Below are 20,254 nucleotides of genomic sequence, written 5' to 3'. Positions count from 1 at the left end.
TGTTTAAATTGTTATTATAGTGTAAACCTTGGAAGCAGCCAAGATAGATTAGATAGTAGTGGAATGTGAGTTTGATTAAATAAATAAATAATGGTTACAGGGAAAAAAAATTCTTCTACTGAATACATTGGAGGGTTGTATGAACATTTTTTTAAAAAGAAACAATTCTGAAATATCCCAATTTTTCCCTCCCTGCATGATGTGAGTGAGTGTTAGACTCAAAAATCCCTAAATTAGGTCGACAAGAAATGTTTCAGTTTCCTCTGGTTCTTTTATGACTAAATTCTAAGATTCAACAGAGAACATGTTTATTCCCAATTTGATTAGTATATCCTACTGAACCATATGGGGGCATGCTGCTGATTAAATAGGCAATTCAGCAACAAGTAGCCTTGATTTATGACAAGCAGGGTTTTTTTCTATCCATCTTGCTGAGCTCATTAATCCCTCAAATATAGATATGCCAAAGCTCAGAATTACATTGAGGCATAAAATCAATCTGTTTCGTAATGAATAAAATGTCTGCAAAGGTTGGGGGAGGCATTTTGTGCACAATGCTTGGATTCACACACAGTTTTGGCATAAATATATTCCTAACACTTGCTGTTATGCCCACAACAAAGATTATTTCAGGCAACTTTTTATTATGTCCCAAATACCTATGAATAGGTTTCTGACTTTAAATATTAACTTGAAATGCTGTCAAATGCTTGTGGGAATTTCCAAATCCTAACATAAAAGATTTAATTAAAGAAAGGATTTGCAGGTTAAAACTATGGCCTAATAAATTACCATTTTCTACTGAGTTTAAATCTGCAACTCTAATGAGTAGATATTAAAGCTGTGGGAATTCAGTAGGCCTGTTAAAAGAGAAGGATTTCCCAGCATATCTGCCAATTGTTCATAGCAAACCATTATAATGCAGACATTGCCACATTTCTTCCTCTAAGTGTAAAGCCTTTTAAAATTAAGTAGTTCCTAAAGATATATTTATAACCTATTAAACATAGCTTAAATTGGGAGTGGGGACAAATCCACACTCAACTGGCAATAGGAAACTGTCATTAGTTGCATTTTATGAATACTTCCTTCTTATTGCAAATTGCCAAAAAAAAAAATCTAGGCACAGTCAGCTTTATCTTTTTTTTTTTTAAAGCAGTGTTCTTATGATGGAACTGGTGAAGAGAACTGAAATCCTTCTGGAAAGCCTCATCACAGAGTCGATTTATTTGATTTATTTGACTGCCTGCATATAATCTCTATTGAAGGCAGACTGGATGTTCTTCTTAGCAAGGATCTTATTGGAGGAAAATGCTAGATTAGGTGCACCATTTCTGAAATGCAGATATACTAGAACAGGGGTGTCAAACTGGATTTCATTGAGGGCCACATCAAGGTTGAATTTGACCTTGGGGGCGTGCGGGGCAGGGCTTGGCAAGGGGTCGTGGTCAGCACTTGTGTCAAGGGTGCCTGTGATGGCCCGAGCACCCTGCCAGTGAAAACGGGCTCCCAAGCTCTGTTTTCAACTGCAACGGCCTCCTCTATCAGTGAAAACGGGCTCCTACATCACTCTGTCAACAAAAACGGAGCCTGGGAGAACCACATGCAGCCCTCATGAGCTCTGTTTTCGTTCAGAGGCACTTGCAGGCCAGTCCTTCGCTGTTTCCAGGATGGCCCTGCAGGCCAGATCTAAGCACCTCACCGGGCAGATCCAGCCCCAGGCCTTGAATTTGACACCCCTGTACCAGAACATAAAGTGATGGAGCTAGGCTGATTGTAAAATACTATACATTAGGATTTGTTTGGGGGTGGGGGAGGAATGGTGGCTAGGACAGGCTTAATAAATTTCAAACATGTGTGTTCAGAACCAGCAAGTTAATGGCAAGATTTTTTGTTAAGGAAACTGAAGGTCAAGGGGCTAAGTGAAAATTATAATTAATTCATACATACTCCCTCTGCATCAAGTTCAATGACCAAGTTCTCTGTATACAGGAAAGACTGTAACTGGGGTGAGAGACTAGCTATAATACTAAATTCTAATCTGGTTTATTTCATAAGGACTTACTATCTTATGTGAATTGAGCCATGGGTTCACAAACGGTGGCTTATAACCAAATGCATGAAGTGAGCCACTACTTCAACAAACTAAAGTTAAAACGTATCAGCACAAGATATGAACCCAGCCAATGAGGAAGGGCCAGAAATAAAGAGAAAAAGAAAAGAAAAGGACACAGATGGAGTGGAATTGGAGTGGAATTCAGTTATAATCGACAGAATTTCAGTTGTGCCTGTATTAAGTCTAGGCCATTATTAGTCTGGGTCAGTTTCTAGATCAGCAATCTCCAAACTTGGCAATTTTAAGACTTGTGGATTTGAACTACCAGAATTCCCCAACCACCATGTCTGGCTGAGGAATTTTGGGAGTTGAAGTCCACATGTCCTCTGTGTGTGTGTGTGTGTGTGTGTGTGTGTGTGTGTGTGTGTGTGTGTGTGCGCGCGCGCGCGCATGTGTGTGCGTGTGTGTTTATGTGTATCCTAAAATAAATAAATTAAATAAATATAATGTGGTACAGTGCAGAATGACATTCCATTCTTGTCTGGTTCAACTTTTGTAGGGGGTGGGGGAGATGGCAAGTCTTCTCACTAAAAGAGATTTATTTTCTTAAAGCCTGAATTTCCAAAAGGAGGCGGGATGAAAATGTAGTAAACAAAAGGCAGAAGAGAAGAATTAGGCTTTTCTCACCCATAATGTAATCGAGCCTTAAAGAAATGTCTTGAAAAAAAATGGTTCATACACCTAAGGGTGTCATCTGCAACTTGCAAAGCTGCAGAAGCTCAATTTTCAAGAGAAATAAAAGAGTACTTTTGTTTCAGCCTCTGGGAACTGTGGAAGCCTAAAATAAGGCTCTGAGGTGCTTTCAACCTGTAAATGTGGAAAAACACTCCCACATGCTTCATTTTAAATCAGATCTCTTGAGGGTTAGATACTACTTTATTCTCTGGGAGTTTTGTATTTTAAATTTCTTATCTATCCCTAGCTCATTATTGAATTTGGTTTCTGTACTAGCTTAAATAGTTGTTTTTGCTTATAAAGTTCTGCCTAGAATCCGGCAATTTCAGGTTTGTTTTATTTAATTGCAGGTTCCAATGCAAATCCATTCATGTTGAAGATCAATGCCACTTTAGATTCTAAACTTCCTTGTACTACATTCCCTATGGCCAGGGGGTGGGATTCAAGTAATTTAACAACCGGTTCTCTGCCCTAATGATTTCTTCTAACAACCAGTTTGCCAAACTGCTCAGAAAGTTAACAACCTGTTCTCCCGAAGTGGTGCAAACTGGCTGAATCCCACCACTGCCTATAGCTAAGGAAAGTTTTCCACTGATAGGACGAAAGAGGGTTGCAAAAATACAGAAATTTATTTATTTTATTTTTATTTATCAAACTTCTATACCGCCCTTCTCCCGAAGGACTCAGGGCGGTGTACAGCCTTCATTTAAAACAATAAATATACATATTAAAATAACCATTAAAAAGCTTATTCAATGAAAGGCCAGATTAAAACCGTCGATTGACCATAAAAATACCCAATAAAATTACCATTAAAAGTTTAAAATTTAAATTTAGAATTTAAAAAGTCAGGCCAGTCCTGCTTGTATAAATAAATAAGTTTTCAGTTCCCGGAAGGTCCAAGGTCAGGCAATTGGCGTAAACCGGGGAAGTTCGTTCCAGAGTAGGTGCTCCCACAGAGAAGGACCTTCCTGGGGCCGCCAGCCGACACTGCTTGGCGGACGGCACCTGAGAAGACCCTCTCTGTGAGAGCGCACGGGTCGGTGGGAGGCATGTGGAAACAGCAGGCGGTCCCGTAAGTACCGGGCCCTAAGCCATGGAGCGCTTTGAAGGTGGTAACCAAAACCTTGAAGCGCACCCGAAGACCACAGGTAGCCAGTGCAGACTGCGCAGGAGAGGTGTTACCGGAGCAACGCGGTGCTCCTCAATCACCCGCGCAGCTGCATTCTGGACTAACTGCAGTCTCCGGTACACTTCAAAGGTAGCCCCATGTAGAGAGCATTGCAATAATCCAGTCGAGAAGTGACGAGCATGAGTGACCGTGCATAAGGCATCCCGGTCAAGAAAGGCGCAACTGGCGGACCAGGCGAACCTGGTAAAAGCTCTCCTGGAGACGGCCGTCAAGTGATCTTCAAACGACAGCCGCTCATCCAGGAGAACGCCCAAGTTGCGCACTCTTTCCGTTGGGGCCAGTGACTCGCCCCAACAGTCAGCCGCGTTGCAGCTGACTGTACCGGGATGCCGGCATCCACAGCCACTCCGTCTTGGATGGATTGAGTCTGAGTCTGTTTCTCCCCATCCAGACCCGCACGGCCTCCAAACAACGGGACAGCACTTGACAGCTTCGCTGGGGTGGCCTGGGGTGGAAAAGTACAGCTGAGTATCATCAGCGTACAGATGATAACTCACCCCAAAGCCACTGATGACCTCGCCTAACGGCTTCATGTAGATGTTGAACAGGAGAGGCGAGAGAATCGACCCCGCGGCACCCACAAGTGAGGCGCCCGCGCCGATCTCTGCCCCTGTCAACACCGACTGCGACCGGTCGGAGAGGTAGGAGGAGAACCACCGATAAACGGTGCCTCCCACTCCCAACCCCTCCAACCGGCGCAGCAGGATACCATGGTCGATGGTATCAAAAGCCGATGAGAGATCCAACAGGACCAGGGCAGAGGAACAACCCCTATCCCTGGCCCTCCAGAGGTCATCCACCAACGCGACCAAAGCTGTCTCCGTGCTATAACCGGGCCGGAAGCCGGACTGGAACGGGTCTAGATAGACAGCTTCCTCCAGGTACTGAGGGAACTGCCGTCCCACCCCCCTCTCTACAACCTCCGCAACAAAGCGAAGGTTGGAGACTGGACGATAATTACCCAAAATAGCTGGGTCCAGGGAAGGCTTCTTGAGGAGGGGTCTCACCACCGCCTCTTTCAAGGCAGCGGAAAGCCCCCTCCATCAAAGAAGCATTTATAATACCCCGAGCCAGCCTCGTGTCACATCCTGAGTGGCCAGCACCAGCCAGGAGGGCACGGGTCCAGTAAACATGTAGTGGCATGCAGCCTCCCCAGCAACCTGTCCATGTCCTCGGGAGCCACAGAATCAAACTCATCCCAAACCACATCAACAAGACGAGCCTCAGTCATCTCATCTGGATCATCGCAATCTTGGTCCAAGCTATCCCGAAGCTGAGCGATTTTATCGTATAGATAACCACTAAACTCCTCGGCACGTCCCTGTAAGGGGTCATCCCGTCCCCCCTGGTGAAGAAGGGAACGGGTCACCCGAAACAGGGCGGCCGGGCGGTTATCTGCCGACGCAATGAGGGAGGAGGCGTAGGAACGCCTCGCCACCCTCAGTGCCACTAGGTAGGTCTTTGAAAAAGACCTAACTAGTGTCCGATCAACCGGGCGGCTGGACCTCCAGGTGCTCTCTAGGCGTCTTCTCCGGCGTTTCATCTCTCAGCTCCTCAGAGAACCAAGGAGCTAATCGAGATCTGCGCCGGGTCAGAGGTCGCAAAGGCACGACACGGTCCAAAGCCCCAGCCGCGGCCTGTTCCCAGGCCGCGACTAGTTCTTCAGTCGTGCCATGGGTAAGATCCTCAGGGAACGCCCAAGCTCCGTCTGGAACCTCTCAGGGTCCATCAGGCGCCTGGGACGGAACCAACGCATTGGCTCCGTCTCCCTGCAGTGGTGAGTAGCGGTCTGAAAGTCTAGGCGGAGGAGAAATGATCTGACCATGACACCGGTATTGTCACTAAATCTCTTACTACCAGATCATTAAACCACTGTCCAGAGATATAAATCAGATCCAGCGCAGATCCCCGTGTGAGTAGGGCCATCAGTTACTTGAATCAGGTCCAAGGCCGTCATGGAAGCCTGGAACTCCTGAACCACTGTTGATGACAAGCCAGCCGATGGCAGATTGAAATCGCCCATGACCAAAAGTCTGGGGATCTCAACAGCCACCCGGCAAGCACCTCCAGTAGCTCAGGCAGGGCTGTAGTCACGTAGCAAGGAGCCAGGTACGCGATCAACAAACCCATCTGATTCTTATGGCCCCACTTCACAAGAAGGATTCACAGCCGGCTATCTGAGGAACAGTGGTCTCTCTCGGCTCTAGACCCTCTCTCATTACAACCGCCACCCCTCCACCCCTACCCTGGGCCCTTGGCTGATGGAATGCTCGGAAACCTGGCGGGCACAGTTCAACTAGGGGCACCCCCCCTTCTGCACCCAACCAGGTCTCCGTAATGCCCATAAAGTCCGTGGATTCCCCCTGGATAAGATCGCAAATCAGGGGCCTTGTTAACCACGGACCGGGCATTGCACAACATCAACCGGAGGCCCGGGCTCTGAGGATCCTGACCTTCCGGGGAACGGGGAAAGACTAGGGGGCCGGAGCACACGATCGCTTTTATACAGCGAACACGTGCTCCCAACGAACGATACGGCCCCTTGCTTCCGCCATATCTGCCCCTCCCACTTACCGTACAGATGGAACCAACTTCCAATTCTGGAACGAACCCTCACCCTCCCTCGGACCAGATGAAAACGCCGTGAACTGGGACTGGGACTGAACCAACCCTCCCGACGGGATCTCCCCTCCGTCACTTTCCTCTCCCCTTTAAAAACCCTTATTAAAAACCTATGTACAAAACCCCATAAATTCTTCTTCCTCGATGCCACCTCTCCGGGTCCCAAGACCCCTCGTTAAGGCCGGCCCTCGATAACCCAGATGGCCATTCCTGCGAGGCGGGGGAACCTCGCAGTTGAAGAAGTTCGGCAGCTGTATATTTCATGCATAAAGATCTAAATAACAGCGGGGAGAGGAAAAGTTCCCGGTCAGTAGATGGTATTGCGGACGATGGGTGAAACCGAACAGTCACAGACAACGGCCAAAAGGCCGGTAGGGCAACAGTTAGATGAAATAAAAGTTGGGCTGATGAATTCTGCCCATAATGTCGCCCATCGACTAAGGTCAAAGTTCCACCTGCCAGAGCTGTTCGTATCCAAACCGGCGATAACATTGCCGCTCAAAAGTCGGCAAACCGTCCAGGCATCCGCAAAGATGGCAAATGCGGTCAATGATGGTGAATCGTTGGGTTGTTGGTATCCGTGCTGCTAAGCAGAGCTGCCAAAAAATCAGCGGCCCACACTCAGTCGCCGATGTCCTGACGACCGGCTGCAGCAACCCTCGGCCAAGCCAGGCCATTTCTAGCGCGCGCCAATCCGCGCCCTTCCAAAATGGCGGCCGTCGTTCATCATCATTAGTAGTGGCCTCCGATGGTATCAGGGCCACTGTTGGTATCATTGCCGCTGGACGCTTCAGCCGGTGACACCCATGCTGGGTAATCGGCCACTGATGACCCATGCGGCCGCCTGGCAGCGAACCACAAAACCGGGCCGGCTCTTCTCAGCGGGCGCTGCTACCCGCCCGGCGCCTCTGCCCCGTTCCTGGCAGCCGGGGGTCCAACAGGGCCCACAGGTCTTCATCCGGCTGTCGGGAAGATGGTCCACAGGGCGATAGCTCCAGGCCGCTCGGCAACAGCTCTCCGGTCTTCCCGGCGGGCGCTGGCGGGATGCTATAGAAATGCTAGCCTTTCCTGTTTAAATGTGTATCAACTGTTAAAAATCAGAGATGAAAAATGTTTTTTAAAAGTACCAATTGTCCACCCCCCACCCCCACCCCCACTGTGCCTTAATTGCTCTAGGGTGATGAAGAGATGAAGCAATGGCCTAGTTAGGGAAGTCCATAGTTACCTGGTTAACAAAATACACCTTCCTTTCTTTCTGTCCTAGCTATTAAGAATTTGGAAAATTGTGCATGTGTATGAGAGGTGTGAGTAATAAATAACTTACAGTAATGCTTATGTCATCCTGGTCAATGTAAAATAATTAATTCATGGGGGATATTTTATAAAAAGTTAACCATCATATTTCTTTGGTAGACCCATTATGAGATTGCAAAAAAGGCAGCCAGTTTGGTCTAGTGTTCAAGGTACCAGCTAGTAACTAGTAGATTTGTGAGTTCTAGTCTGGCCTTAGGCATGAAAGCCAGCTAGGTGATGTTGGGCCAGTCACTTTCTCTCACCCCAACCATAGAATTTTCATTGTGGGGAAAATAGGAGAAGGAAAAATATTAGAAATTTTCGACATCTTGAGTAATTTATAAAAAAAATAAAGGCAGGATAAAAACAAACAAATAAATAAAATTTTTAAAATATTACATTTAACATGTTCTTGAAAAGAATATTATCAATATGTTATTCAAATGTATGTGTAAATAGAAAGAAAACCTTGTGATTTTGGCTGGCAGGAGAAATCCATGGATAATGAAAACAAGGGTATTTATGTGCTTTTATAGAACATTTAAAAAAAATATATATATAAGGGATTTTCTTGAAATAGCAGGCTCTTTATGTCTTTCATTCTTAAAAGAATAATCTTACCCATCCCTAACCTTCTATTTAAGATGTTAAACACATTTGCGTCCTTTTGTCATTGACCTAGTAAATGAATTTTGTACGGTACGATACGTTTCAGATGTCTGACTTGTTCATACAGCTGGATAGAACCTTATAATAGAATAAGATATTGAGTTAGAATTAAAAGTTAAGCTCCCGTTAATTGGATGGACGAAAATGGCCCAAGATTTATTTTTCTAGGGCCTTTATGATGCTATGTAACCCTGTAGAAGAAAGTAGAAAAAAAATGTTACTGATTATATTGGTGGGTGTATACTAGGGATGGGTTCCTAATCCTATCACTATCAGTTCGCTCGTGCACATGTGTGGCACTTCTGCACATGCACAGAAGCTTCTGTGCATGGACAGAAGTGCCCAGGTGGGTTACCGGTTCGCCCAATCCAGTGCGAACCGGTAGCAACCCATCACTGGCATATACTCTCTGCAAACATATATCTATTGAAAAACAAACTATAAGATTAGTTCCCAGCAAATCTTTGATATGCTCAAGTGATAATTAATAGCTATATCATACGACAGGGTTCTTTTAAAATTATAGGATTGTAAAAAGCACTGGGTGGACTTTTTACTTTATTTATTTTCTTTATCCTGGCATGAACAGTTCCTGCAAACTGCTTTTTCCTGCTATGTGTTCAGGGCATTGCCTTTGATTCATTCCTAGCCCATAGCAAAAGAAATTTAAAGGAAATGCTTTTCTTCTTCTCTTCAGAAAGAGCATGCATCACTTCAGCCAGGAGTGCTTGGTCACTCCTGGGTGAAGGCAGCTGGATTTCAGCAGCTGCCAGATCCTTCCGTGACCATTTGAGACTGGTCTACAGCTAGCCCTTGACTTACAACCATTCATTTAAGAACTATTCAGAGTTACAACTGCACTGAAAATAGTGGGCAGTTCTTACACTTATGACCATCAGAGCATCCCCATAGCCAGGTGATCAAAATTTAGGTGCTTGACAAGCTGCATATGTTTATGATGGTTGCAGCCAACCAGGGTCATGTGATCACCATTTGTGACCTTCCCAGCCAGCTTCCAACAAGGAATCAATATGGGAAGCTAGATACACTTAATGTCTGTGTGATTCACTTAACAACTACATGTGCAAATCTAGTACAGGTAGTCCTCGCAAAATGACCAATTACTTAACAGTCTTTGACTGTAACTTTGAAGTTACAACAACCCCCTGAAAAGCTACCTATGACTCGGTTCCTGAATTCCAATGGTGGCACATACACAGCTACATGACCGCATTTTAGATAGATGGCAACCGGCTCATCTTTATGACAAGTTGTAGCATTCTGCAGTCACATGAACGCAACTTATGACATTTTCTAACAATTGCTGGCAAAAAAACAAACAAACAAATAGGAATGAATGGATTTGTTTAATAACCTGTATATTTGCATAACAACCACCACATTAGCTTTACAACAGCAGCACTTGCTTAATTACCATTGCAAAAATTCATAAAATCAGATTGGTCGCATTGGTGCCTCAACTTATAACTATCATGATTTACAATGGAAATTCCAGGCTCCATTATGGTCATAAGTTGCGGATTACCCATATTTTAAGCAAGATACTACACTGATTTTCAACTCTTGGTCCCAAAAGGTGAACCCATAAAAGATCAATAAACTAATACTGTTCCATATCTTGCTCAAGTGACAGCCTGTAGAACAAATGATATTAAATAACAAAAGAGAAATTGTATTGCTAATATTAACATTTGTACTCTGTGCATTAGGATGAAACAATCTTTAATGTCGGGACATGGGATTGCAGTTTTCTATTTTAATAAACTTATCTATGTTCAGACATCCACCATACAGCTAGATGATTGAATTGTTGTCTATGAAATTTTATTCATACAGGTATTTTCTTTTCAGCACAGTAAACTCTAAGAGAATAACAAATATAAATTGTAATGTATAAATACCCTATTAAATGGATGTTTTAAAATGAAATATTAAACATTTTGAAAACTTTGGTTTGGTGCCATTATTAAGAGCAACAATAAAAATCAATTTATTGTTTTCATTAGATTTTATCTTCTTAGTTCCCTTAACTAAACTGATGAATAGTACATAGACAAGATTCAAGAGTCAGACTATAGGAATGCCACCTCGAATCACTATATTGTGAGATGGGTGTCTATAAAAATGTTTAAGTAACTAAAGAAACATTGCAATCTCTTCCAAACTTGTGTCTGCAAAATTTTTGTAAATTTCTCCCAGGTCAGCATCTACTCAGATTAAGATGCTCCAGGAATCAGAATAGCAACAGTAGCAAATACAAACATTAATATAGTAGTATTCCTTTTTCCTTTCTCTATTAAAGAAAATCAGTGTGTAATTCTTAAGTTATGCACAGAGTGATCCAGTAGAGAAAGTATTAAAGGGAATTAGCTTCAAAAGAAAGTCTAGGGATACATATATATAGCATCACAAAGCTGGCCCTAAGGGAAATTTTCCAGTACACAAGTAGCCAAATCCTCCCAAATGGAAAGAAATGTCTTGGTCAGTGTTTCTCAACTTGGCAATGTGAAGATGTGTGGACTTCAACTCCCAAGATTCACCAGACACCATAGTTGACATATACTGATCTAGATAATCAAAAATCAACATCAGTAGTTATGAAAACCTTTGAAAGGCTAGTGATGTCCCATCTGAAAACCATCATGGATCCACTGTTAGACCCACTGCAATTTGCATACCGAGCAAATAGATCGACAGATGATGCTGTTAATATGGCTCTGCGCTACATCCTACAACATCTTGAATCTCCAAAGATCTACTCAAAGGTCCTCTTTGTAGACTTTAGTTCAGCATTCAATACCTTCATACCAGACATTCTTCTAACTAAACTAAATCAGCTAGCCGTACACACTTGTAAATGGATCACAAGCTTCCTAACAGACAGGAAGCAGAAAGTGAAGCTAGGCAAAATCACATCAGATACCTGTACAATTAGCACAGGAGTCCCCCAGGGCTGTGTGCTCTCTCCGCTTCTCTTCTCTCTATATATCAATGACTGCATCTCAAACAACCCATCTGTTAAACTACTGAAGTTTGCAGATGATACAACAGTGATTGGTCTCATTCGAGACAACGATGAATCCGCATACAGATGGGAGGTTGAACAACTAGCCTCATGGTGAGTCCGTAACAATCTGGAACTGAACATACTCAAAACTGTACCACCTCTTACAATACTAAACAACATAGTATCAACAGTAGAAACCTTCAAATTTCTAGGTTCTATCATATCTCAAGATCTAAAATGGACACCTAACATCAAGAACATCATCAAAAAAACCACAACAAAGAATGTTCTTTCTGTGCCAACTCAAGAAGCTCAAACTGCCCAAGGAGCTGCTGATACAGTTCTACAGAGGAACTATTGAGTCTGTCATCTGCACCTCTATAACTGTCTGGTTTGGTTCTGCAACTCAACAAGACAGACACAGACTTTAGAGGATGATTAGAACTTCAGAAAAAACAATTGCTACCAAGCTGCCTTCCATTGAGGACCTGTATACTGCACGAGTCAAAAAGAGGGCTATTAAAATATTTACAGACCCCTCACATCCTGGACTTAAACTGTTTCAATTACTACCCTCAAAATGATGCTATAAAGCACTGCACACCAGAAAAACTAAACATAAGAACATTTTTCCCAAATGCCATCACTCTGCTAAACAAATAATTCCCTCAATACTGTCAAACTATTCATTAGGCTGCATTACTAGTACTTTTTGTCTTCTCATCATTCCTATCACCCATCTTTTCCCACTTATGATTGCATAATTGTAACTTTGTTGCTTTTATTCTTACAATTTATATTGATATTGATTGTTTCCTGATTGCTTATTTGTACTCTTTGACTATCATTAAGTGTTGTACCTTATGATTCTTGACGAATGTATCTTTGTTGTACACTGAAAGCATATGCCCCAAAGACAAATTCCTTGTGCGTCCAATCACACTTGGCCAATAAAGAATTCTATTCTATTCTATCAAAAGTTCAATTGACTCAGGCATTTTTTTCAGTCTGAGTCTTAGTCTTGGGCCCTTAACTGGTGAATGGAAACTGAATTCAAAGCTACCTTTTTTTCTTTTGGAATATGATTTACAGGATTTTCTGTGAATTAACCCAGCACTATTGTTTGCAGTTTTCTATAGACATGAACTGACTATTCTCTAACTCAACCGTCCCCGACCTTTGAGGCTTGGCAGCCCGGTTGGAGAGGAAAGGGGGGAATGGAGCCATGTGAGCAGCAGGCTGGCGCACACACATTCATGCACTCAATTTCTGTGCGCGTGTCGACACACACACACATGCACATGCAAATTGACTTGTGCATGTTGAGCCTGTATGCAAGTGTGCATGCACACTGGCCTCCACGCACGCAAACTGAGCTGCATGTGTATTGGCCCGCCACTCACACAGCCCTGTCCAAATAGGCCATGGCCCGGGGATGGCCCAAGGGTGGGGACCCCTGCTCTAACTAATTGACTCCCTCTCTGCTAGCAAAGTGAAGCTTGGAAGCACCCAAATTCTATGCAGTCTAAGTATACTTACTTGGAACAGCATGAATGTGTATATGCTGGTATTGTAAAATTTCACTGAAATGGTTATGGGCGGGGGGGGGGGAATAGAATATTGGTTTGATTTCTTTATTTAGAGACTGGTTTAAAAATCAGAAATGTTTTACCTGCTTTTATTTGTTTTTACTGAAAATGTTTTTTTAAGCGTTAGAATAATTGAATTTGGCTCTTGCAATGATGTCTTCTATATTCTGTTATGCAGGGGTGTGATGGTTAAGAGGTTAAAGATGCTGAGCTTATCAGCTGGAAAGCCAACAGCCCAGGTTCAAGACCCAAGTGCCGCACACCAAGGTGTGCCCCTGTTTCTTGCCTCAGCTCCTGCCCACCTAGCAGTTTGAAAGCATGCAAATGAGAATAGATAAATAGGAACCACTTCAGTGGGAAAGTAAAAGTGTTCTGTACATCTTTGGCATATAGCCATGCTGACCACATGACCCTAGAAATGTTTTCAGAGAGTGCTGGCCAGAATCGGACACAACTGGACACGACTTTACCATTACCATATTCTATTATATAGATATCATCAATATAATTGGACTCTATATAGTTAAATATATAGTTATATAGTTAAATATATGTCATATTTTTTTTATTTGCATTTATATCCCGCCCTTCTCCGAAGACTCAATATTGGGAGGGTTTTGGGTGTCCTCCAACAATGCCAGTGCTACTTCCTGATCAAAGGCTGAGAAGAAACACGCACACACAGAGTGAATATATGAGGGGGTGCCCATTTCCCATAAAGGAACACTATAGTACTCCAATCCTGTCCCTGGTAAGACATTACAGAATAAATGGAAAGGAGATACAATGACTAAAAAGTACTTTTGTTGTGATTTAGTTTGGCTCTTTTGGGGACAGAAATCCTTGCTTGGCTAAATACTGAGCTTCAAGTATGACAGAATGTCCTTATTTTCTGAATGCAAGTCAGAATGACATAGCATCCTCTACAATTAGGATGAAGTCCATCTTAACACAGAGCTACTGTTCATAAGGTTGCCAATTACTGTTTTTTGAAGCATATAAAATAAACTTGGTGCTTTATGCAAACAGTATTTATGGTTTTGCAGTTGCTTAGCAACCAGCAAGTAGCAAGATAGAGAACACAAAGTAGAACAAATAAAGGGCTGCTTTTCGATGAAAGAATCAAAATTTGTGCCATATTAAAGCTATGATCATAGTCCATTCCCATTCTGCATTTATCTTACATACAGCTATGAATAACATAGGTTTTCCCCCCTTAGCTACTGAAAAGTAATAAGTTCCTATCACAAGTTGATTAAAACATACTTCAACATGTTCAAACAACACATTACTTTAAAGGTTTACTTTAAAGATCTGACAATAGTGCAAACAATTGAAGTGTAGTACACTCCTCTCACAATAAACTCATTTTAAATCCAACTCTCTGCAAGAGTAATTTGCATTGCTAAAAATTATCTATTAGAACCAATAGAAATACCTGGCTATATATACTGAAAAAGGAAAATATTGGTTCCAGATTAGGGTCATCATGCATAAGATTCTGTTGTAAGATTGTAAGATTTAGTTTTATTATCTTTTTTAAAAAATTAAAGATGCCAAATTGAAAGCATAAATTCCACAAAACATGGTACATAAAATACAAGAAAATGATTTTTTAGCAAAAATTCTGTGTTAATCTATCAGTTTTAATCTTCTAAAGATTACTGAGGTTTTTTAAAAATGCTTTATATGAGAATTTAATTTTGGCAATCTAGTCATAAATCAATCCATTTAAGTTTGTTCCAGGCATATGTATATTGTCAATTTGTCCATCGAACTGGTATTCTCTATCCAGTATAACAGAATAACAATGAATAGGGTTGGACAAGAAATAAGGATGCAAGCTGTTCTAATTAAAGCTGCCTTTTGCAATTGACTGAGTGTCTTTTTGTCAATGCCAGTGGTATCATCATAATGGCCATCATCATCTATTGGATACTGTCTACCTCACTAACTGGATAAGAGAATGCCTTGAACCACTCATGAGAACAAACAAATTTAAGTATTTATTTAATTTATTTATTTTTGGCCAGCATCTCCTACTATGCTGTTTTTATCCAAAGAGTGGCATGGTTTTGCTATCTAGAGGGACAGTAATTTAAAACAGGGGTCTCCAACCTTGGCAACTTTAAGCCTTGGCGGACTTCAACTTCCAGAATTCCCCAGCCAGCAAAGCTGGCTTGGGAATTCTGGGAGTTGAAGTCTGCCAGGCTTAAAGTTGCCAAGGTTGGAGACCCCTGATTTAAAAAGCAAGTGTCTATTCAAGACTCTAGAAGCCTTGATCAAAAGCTTTCAATTATCTTGCCATAACTGTCTCCATTCTTGCTCAAAGTTATATTGCGATCTACTGTTGGCTGAAGAATTGGTGAGATCAATTCCATTGGTGAAAGTAGTAAACAGTGACATCAACATAGGTTATGTATTCCTTTGTTTTAAACCTACATTGATTTTCTTACTTCCTTCTACTTGTATAACTTTGAACATTTTCAAAAACAAGGACAGTGAAATAAAGATCATAGACTTCCCAGAGTTTACTCAAACCCACATACTGTAGCATTACCTACATCTTCTTATATTTGAAACCCTCACCCTCCTTCAAACACTTATCAATATCTATTTTAATAGTCAAAATATGTCTTCTGGATGTGTTTCCAAGACAGAAAATAATTCCTCAAGGCTTTTATTATTTTAGAAAATAAAACTGTAAGAAATGTTTTCAACGATAACTAGAATCCCTAACTCTGCACCAGGTAACCTTTTTTTTTTTTTTTTACAAAGACAAGATGTAATTTAATTGCCAGGGAAAAGTGGACTTTGCAAGGCCGGGCCTATTAACTACTTCTTCTAGTATTTGCAAAGAGATCTTCAAATCCCTCTGGGGATAGTCTAATATATAACATTTGCAGACCAAGATGGATTTTTTTTTAATGAGTCCAAAATATCACAGATCGCCTAATTCTTAATCAGAATTTTGCAACACATATGATTCTTTTAATTAAGTCCATATTGATCTTTATTTTCTTATGTAACAGTTTCCCAGGAAAGCCTCTATTGTAAATCCTGCTAGGTTTCACATCATGGGCAAACACATGCATAAATTAGGAAGCTTGTACCTACTCTTGCCAGGATTGGAAATCTCTAAAATTTTAAACTTTTGAATATTTTTAACTACCAACACACTCACATGCCAACATCCTTCCACCGTGCCAAATATCAGTCGTGGTACAAAAATTCTTAAATGCATCTAAATCAAATGGATCCTTTCAGTTATTTTTTTTTCTTCTATTTGTAATAGAAAGAATAGATAATATACCATTTGCTATGGAATTCTGCACATGATATGGCTGCACTGGATCTTAAGCCGGTCATTCTAAATAGATTCCATACAAATCTTTGTGTTTTTTTTCAGATATATTTTCTCTTCATATCTTTTCAGAAGTAATAAAACTACCCTGCTCATAGCTGCTTTGTTAGATTAATCTTCAGGTAGTAAAATATGATTCCTGCTCAATTTGGGAAGAACTAAAAGAAGCGGCATCTATTCTTAGCACTGTAACACGAAAAGTGGACATCAGCTGGACATTAAACTGATATCAAATTGAGATTAATGCATGGCAATAAGGCAGTGCTGAACACCCCTCAAGCTAAATTGAAACAAATCCTTTGCTATGCATATGGCACAAGCAGATCCTTTATTGTCAATTTGAAGTTGTCAGAATGTTTGCCGGTTGGCCAAGAGCGCCTGGCTTTTTGACAAGCAGCCATGCAATCTGATCAGGAAATGACTGGGCTAAGGAAGTTGGATACATGATGGAATGCATTTTTAACCAGTTATTGGAATGTTCTGGACTAAATCCACATTTTCAGCTGGAGCATCAATGAAACAATACAATTTTCTTCCTCTGAATTCACCAGTAGGGGTCAGAGTCCAGAAAAAACTGGAATGTATTTTAAAGAAAGAGGGAAAATAGCAATCCTTCAAGGACTTTCTGGTTTCAGTTTAGTAAAGACTTGAAATAGAAAAGTTTTGTTGCTGTCAAAATTGTACTAAATCAATGAATTTGAAGGGGAGGGGGAAGTACAGAGTAATAATAAAACGGTCATCTCATCACTTTGAAGGATGGAGGCATGGAAAAAGTGCCACAGAGACAATGAATCCTCCCCTTCAATGCAGCCTCCACCTTCTATTCACACCTACATTTCTTTCCTCCATGGTTGGCCACATCTTTTTCATGGAGCGCACATTGGATATAAGCAGGAAGCCATTACAACCAGTAATTTATTTTCTATTGCAATGTTTCCCAACTTTGGACTATTTTAAGATGCTTCCCTGGCAGGAGAATTCTGGGAGTTGTAGTCTACCCATCTTAAAGAGCCCAAAGTTGAGAAATACTGTTCTGTTGTAATCTATTGGTCTGTTTCTCATAGGAGAAGCAGACTTCTTTTCAAGCACTCAGACGCACCAAGGTATGAAGGAAGCCCACGAAACTTTACAGTGGGAAATGGCTTAAGTTAACACAGTGTGGGAGTGATCCTTGGACCTCATAGATATGCAGCCATATGCCCCACACACCTATATGTGATCTGCATTCACTATCAAACCTTTGAGATGCCCCCCTCCATTCCAAGTGCCCTTATAAGGAAACATTCACAGCAAGCTGAACTGACCCTGAGTGGCAACATGGGCAACATTCAGTCAAGCACCAGTAATCTACATTGTTGATATTCACTGACCACATCCCAGAGATAGCATAGCTTGCATGTTGACCTAGTAGGGAAATGAATTGTAAGAAAGTCACCCCAATGACTTTATCAGCAGCGTTCCCATGTGTCAGGCTGTAATTTACACTGTGTCTGCCTTTTTCTTTGTCACATTTTGGAAATGTAGTAGACTAGACATCAGCTGCTTTTGCTCAGGGCTGATCAGGGCTAGTGCTTTCTTGGGATCCCATTGTACACTGTATCTATATATATGCATGCAGATCAATTTATGTTGTATCTACGAAGTGATTTGATTGCTTTCAGTGAGGCAGGTTTAGGCCACAACAGTTGGTGCCATGATTTGGATCAGAACAGTGAGAGGGATGGAGGCTGCGAATACCTTGCACAGCACTCCTGACACTTTGCAGGCTTGTGGTTGGTGCTCCTTTCCTTTTCCCCTCTGATCCTGAGCCTGCTTGAAGATGCACTTATTTTTTATTTATTTATTTGTCAAACACAACAGTATATATAAGTATAAGCATGCAATAACCATACGAATTGGATACAATCAAAGGGAACATTAGGACAGAAATGGTAGGAATGCTGGTGCTCTTATGCACGCCCCTTACAGACCTCTTAGAAATGGGGTGAGGTCAATAGTAGATAGTCTTTTAAAGCTTTGGGGATTTTGGGAAGAAACCACAGAGTCAGGTAGTGCATTCCAGGCATTAACAACTCTGTAACTGAAGTCATATTTTCTACAATCAAGATTAGAACGGATTACATTAAGTTTAAATCTATTGTGTGCTCGTGTATTGTTGCGATTGAAGCTGAAGTAGTCTTTAACAGGAAGGACATTGTAGCAGATGATTTTATGAGTTATACTCAGGTCATGCCGAAGGCGGCAGAGTTCTAAATTTTCTAAACCCAGGATTTCAAGTCTGGCGGCATAAGGTATTTTGTTGTGATCAGAGGAGTGGAGAACTCTTCTTGTAAAATATTTCTGGACACGCTCAATTATATTAATGTCCGAAATGAAGTATGGGTTCCAGACAGGTGAACTGTATTCGAGAATTGGTCTAGCAAATGTTTTGTATGCTCTGGTTAGTAGTGTAATCTTTCTGGAGAAGAAACTTCGCAAGATTAAGTTTACAACTCTTAAAGCCTTTTTGGCGATGTAGTTGCAATGGGCTTTGGCACTTAGATCGTTTGATATGAAAACTCCAAGGTCTTTGATGGGGTGAGGGTCATCTACAAGGTAATGTCCATCAAGCTTGTATTTAGTGTTCATATTCTTTTTCCAATGTGTTTCCACAATGTTTCCAATGTGATCATTTGCTGGTTGAGATTTGGAGTTGCCAAATTTTTGACCATTCCGACACAAAGTCAAGGTCTTTTTGAAGGGTAGCCACATTGTTGGTAGTGTTAAATAGTTTAACATCATCGGCAAAGAGAACACGATTACTTATAATATGGTCACAGAGGTCGTTAATTTATAATACTTGGGGACATATTAACTTGGCCTGGGAGTTGTTTCTGGCTACTGGTTGATTGATGTACTTGAAAAGCACTGCTTTCAATAAAGGAGAATATTTGTAGCTCAGGGTTGAAATGAGGGCTCCTTGTGCTCTCTGAGCTTGTAGACGTTTCATTACTCAAACTAGGTCAGTACTGCTGGCACTGATGATGTTACCTAGTTTGGGTAATGAAACATCTGCAAGAAAGCAACCAAGCTCAGAGAACACAAAGGACCCCTCAGGCTCTGCTTTACGAGAGCAGGTTTTGGCCACATCACCCATTAAATTTATACCATAATGGATGGACTCAAAGAGCCGAGGATCCTCTTTTGCCTACTTTTTTTTTTCAAGTAGTTGTGTTGCCTGTTAAGTTTGGTTGATCTGAAGCCAGAATGAGGATACGATCATCCCAAGGAATCCAAAATCCATTTGCTGACATCATTGCAAAATTTGTAAGAGTTAATTAAAGCCAATACATTTCCCTATGCTTTGATTCCAGTGGGATTTTTATTGCATTTTAACGTAATTGAAAATCCCAGAGCAATGATACGTGAATGGAATATGCGAATAATCGCACTGATAGTTAATTGACTGGGTATTACAAATTCAAGGCCCAACAGTCTGAAATAGTCATGAGTAAAGTTAAAGTCTATTGCCAGTTAAACGGATTACATTACTTTGTTTGGAGAGCTGTCTCCTAAAAATCTCCAATAGAAATACTTCTTTTTTTTCTTTCTTTTTCTTTTTCTTTTCTTTTCTTTTCTTTTTTTTTTTTTTTGCAATATTAATGTGTTAATTTTTATAGGGGTATCAAAAGAAAACAGCTGGTAAATGTTTTCTCTGGGGCGGAAA

The 20,254-nt window shown here is 41.4% G+C and overlaps 1 protein-coding gene across 1 annotated transcript in view; it reads right to left on the bottom strand.

Moving 5' to 3' along the window:
• The window catches only part of CSMD1 (CUB and Sushi multiple domains 1), a 1,133,931-nt gene that overhangs the window by 1,005,505 nt on the left and 108,172 nt on the right, over positions 1-20,254 (bottom strand). The gene's annotated exons all lie outside the window — the stretch shown is intronic.

The sequence above is a fragment of the Ahaetulla prasina genome, chromosome 1 (genome assembly GCF_028640845.1).
Source record: "Ahaetulla prasina isolate Xishuangbanna chromosome 1, ASM2864084v1, whole genome shotgun sequence".
In the NCBI taxonomy this organism is placed as follows: domain Eukaryota; kingdom Metazoa; phylum Chordata; class Lepidosauria; order Squamata; family Colubridae; genus Ahaetulla; species Ahaetulla prasina.
This window is presented reverse-complemented; position numbering and strand designations above follow the sequence as displayed.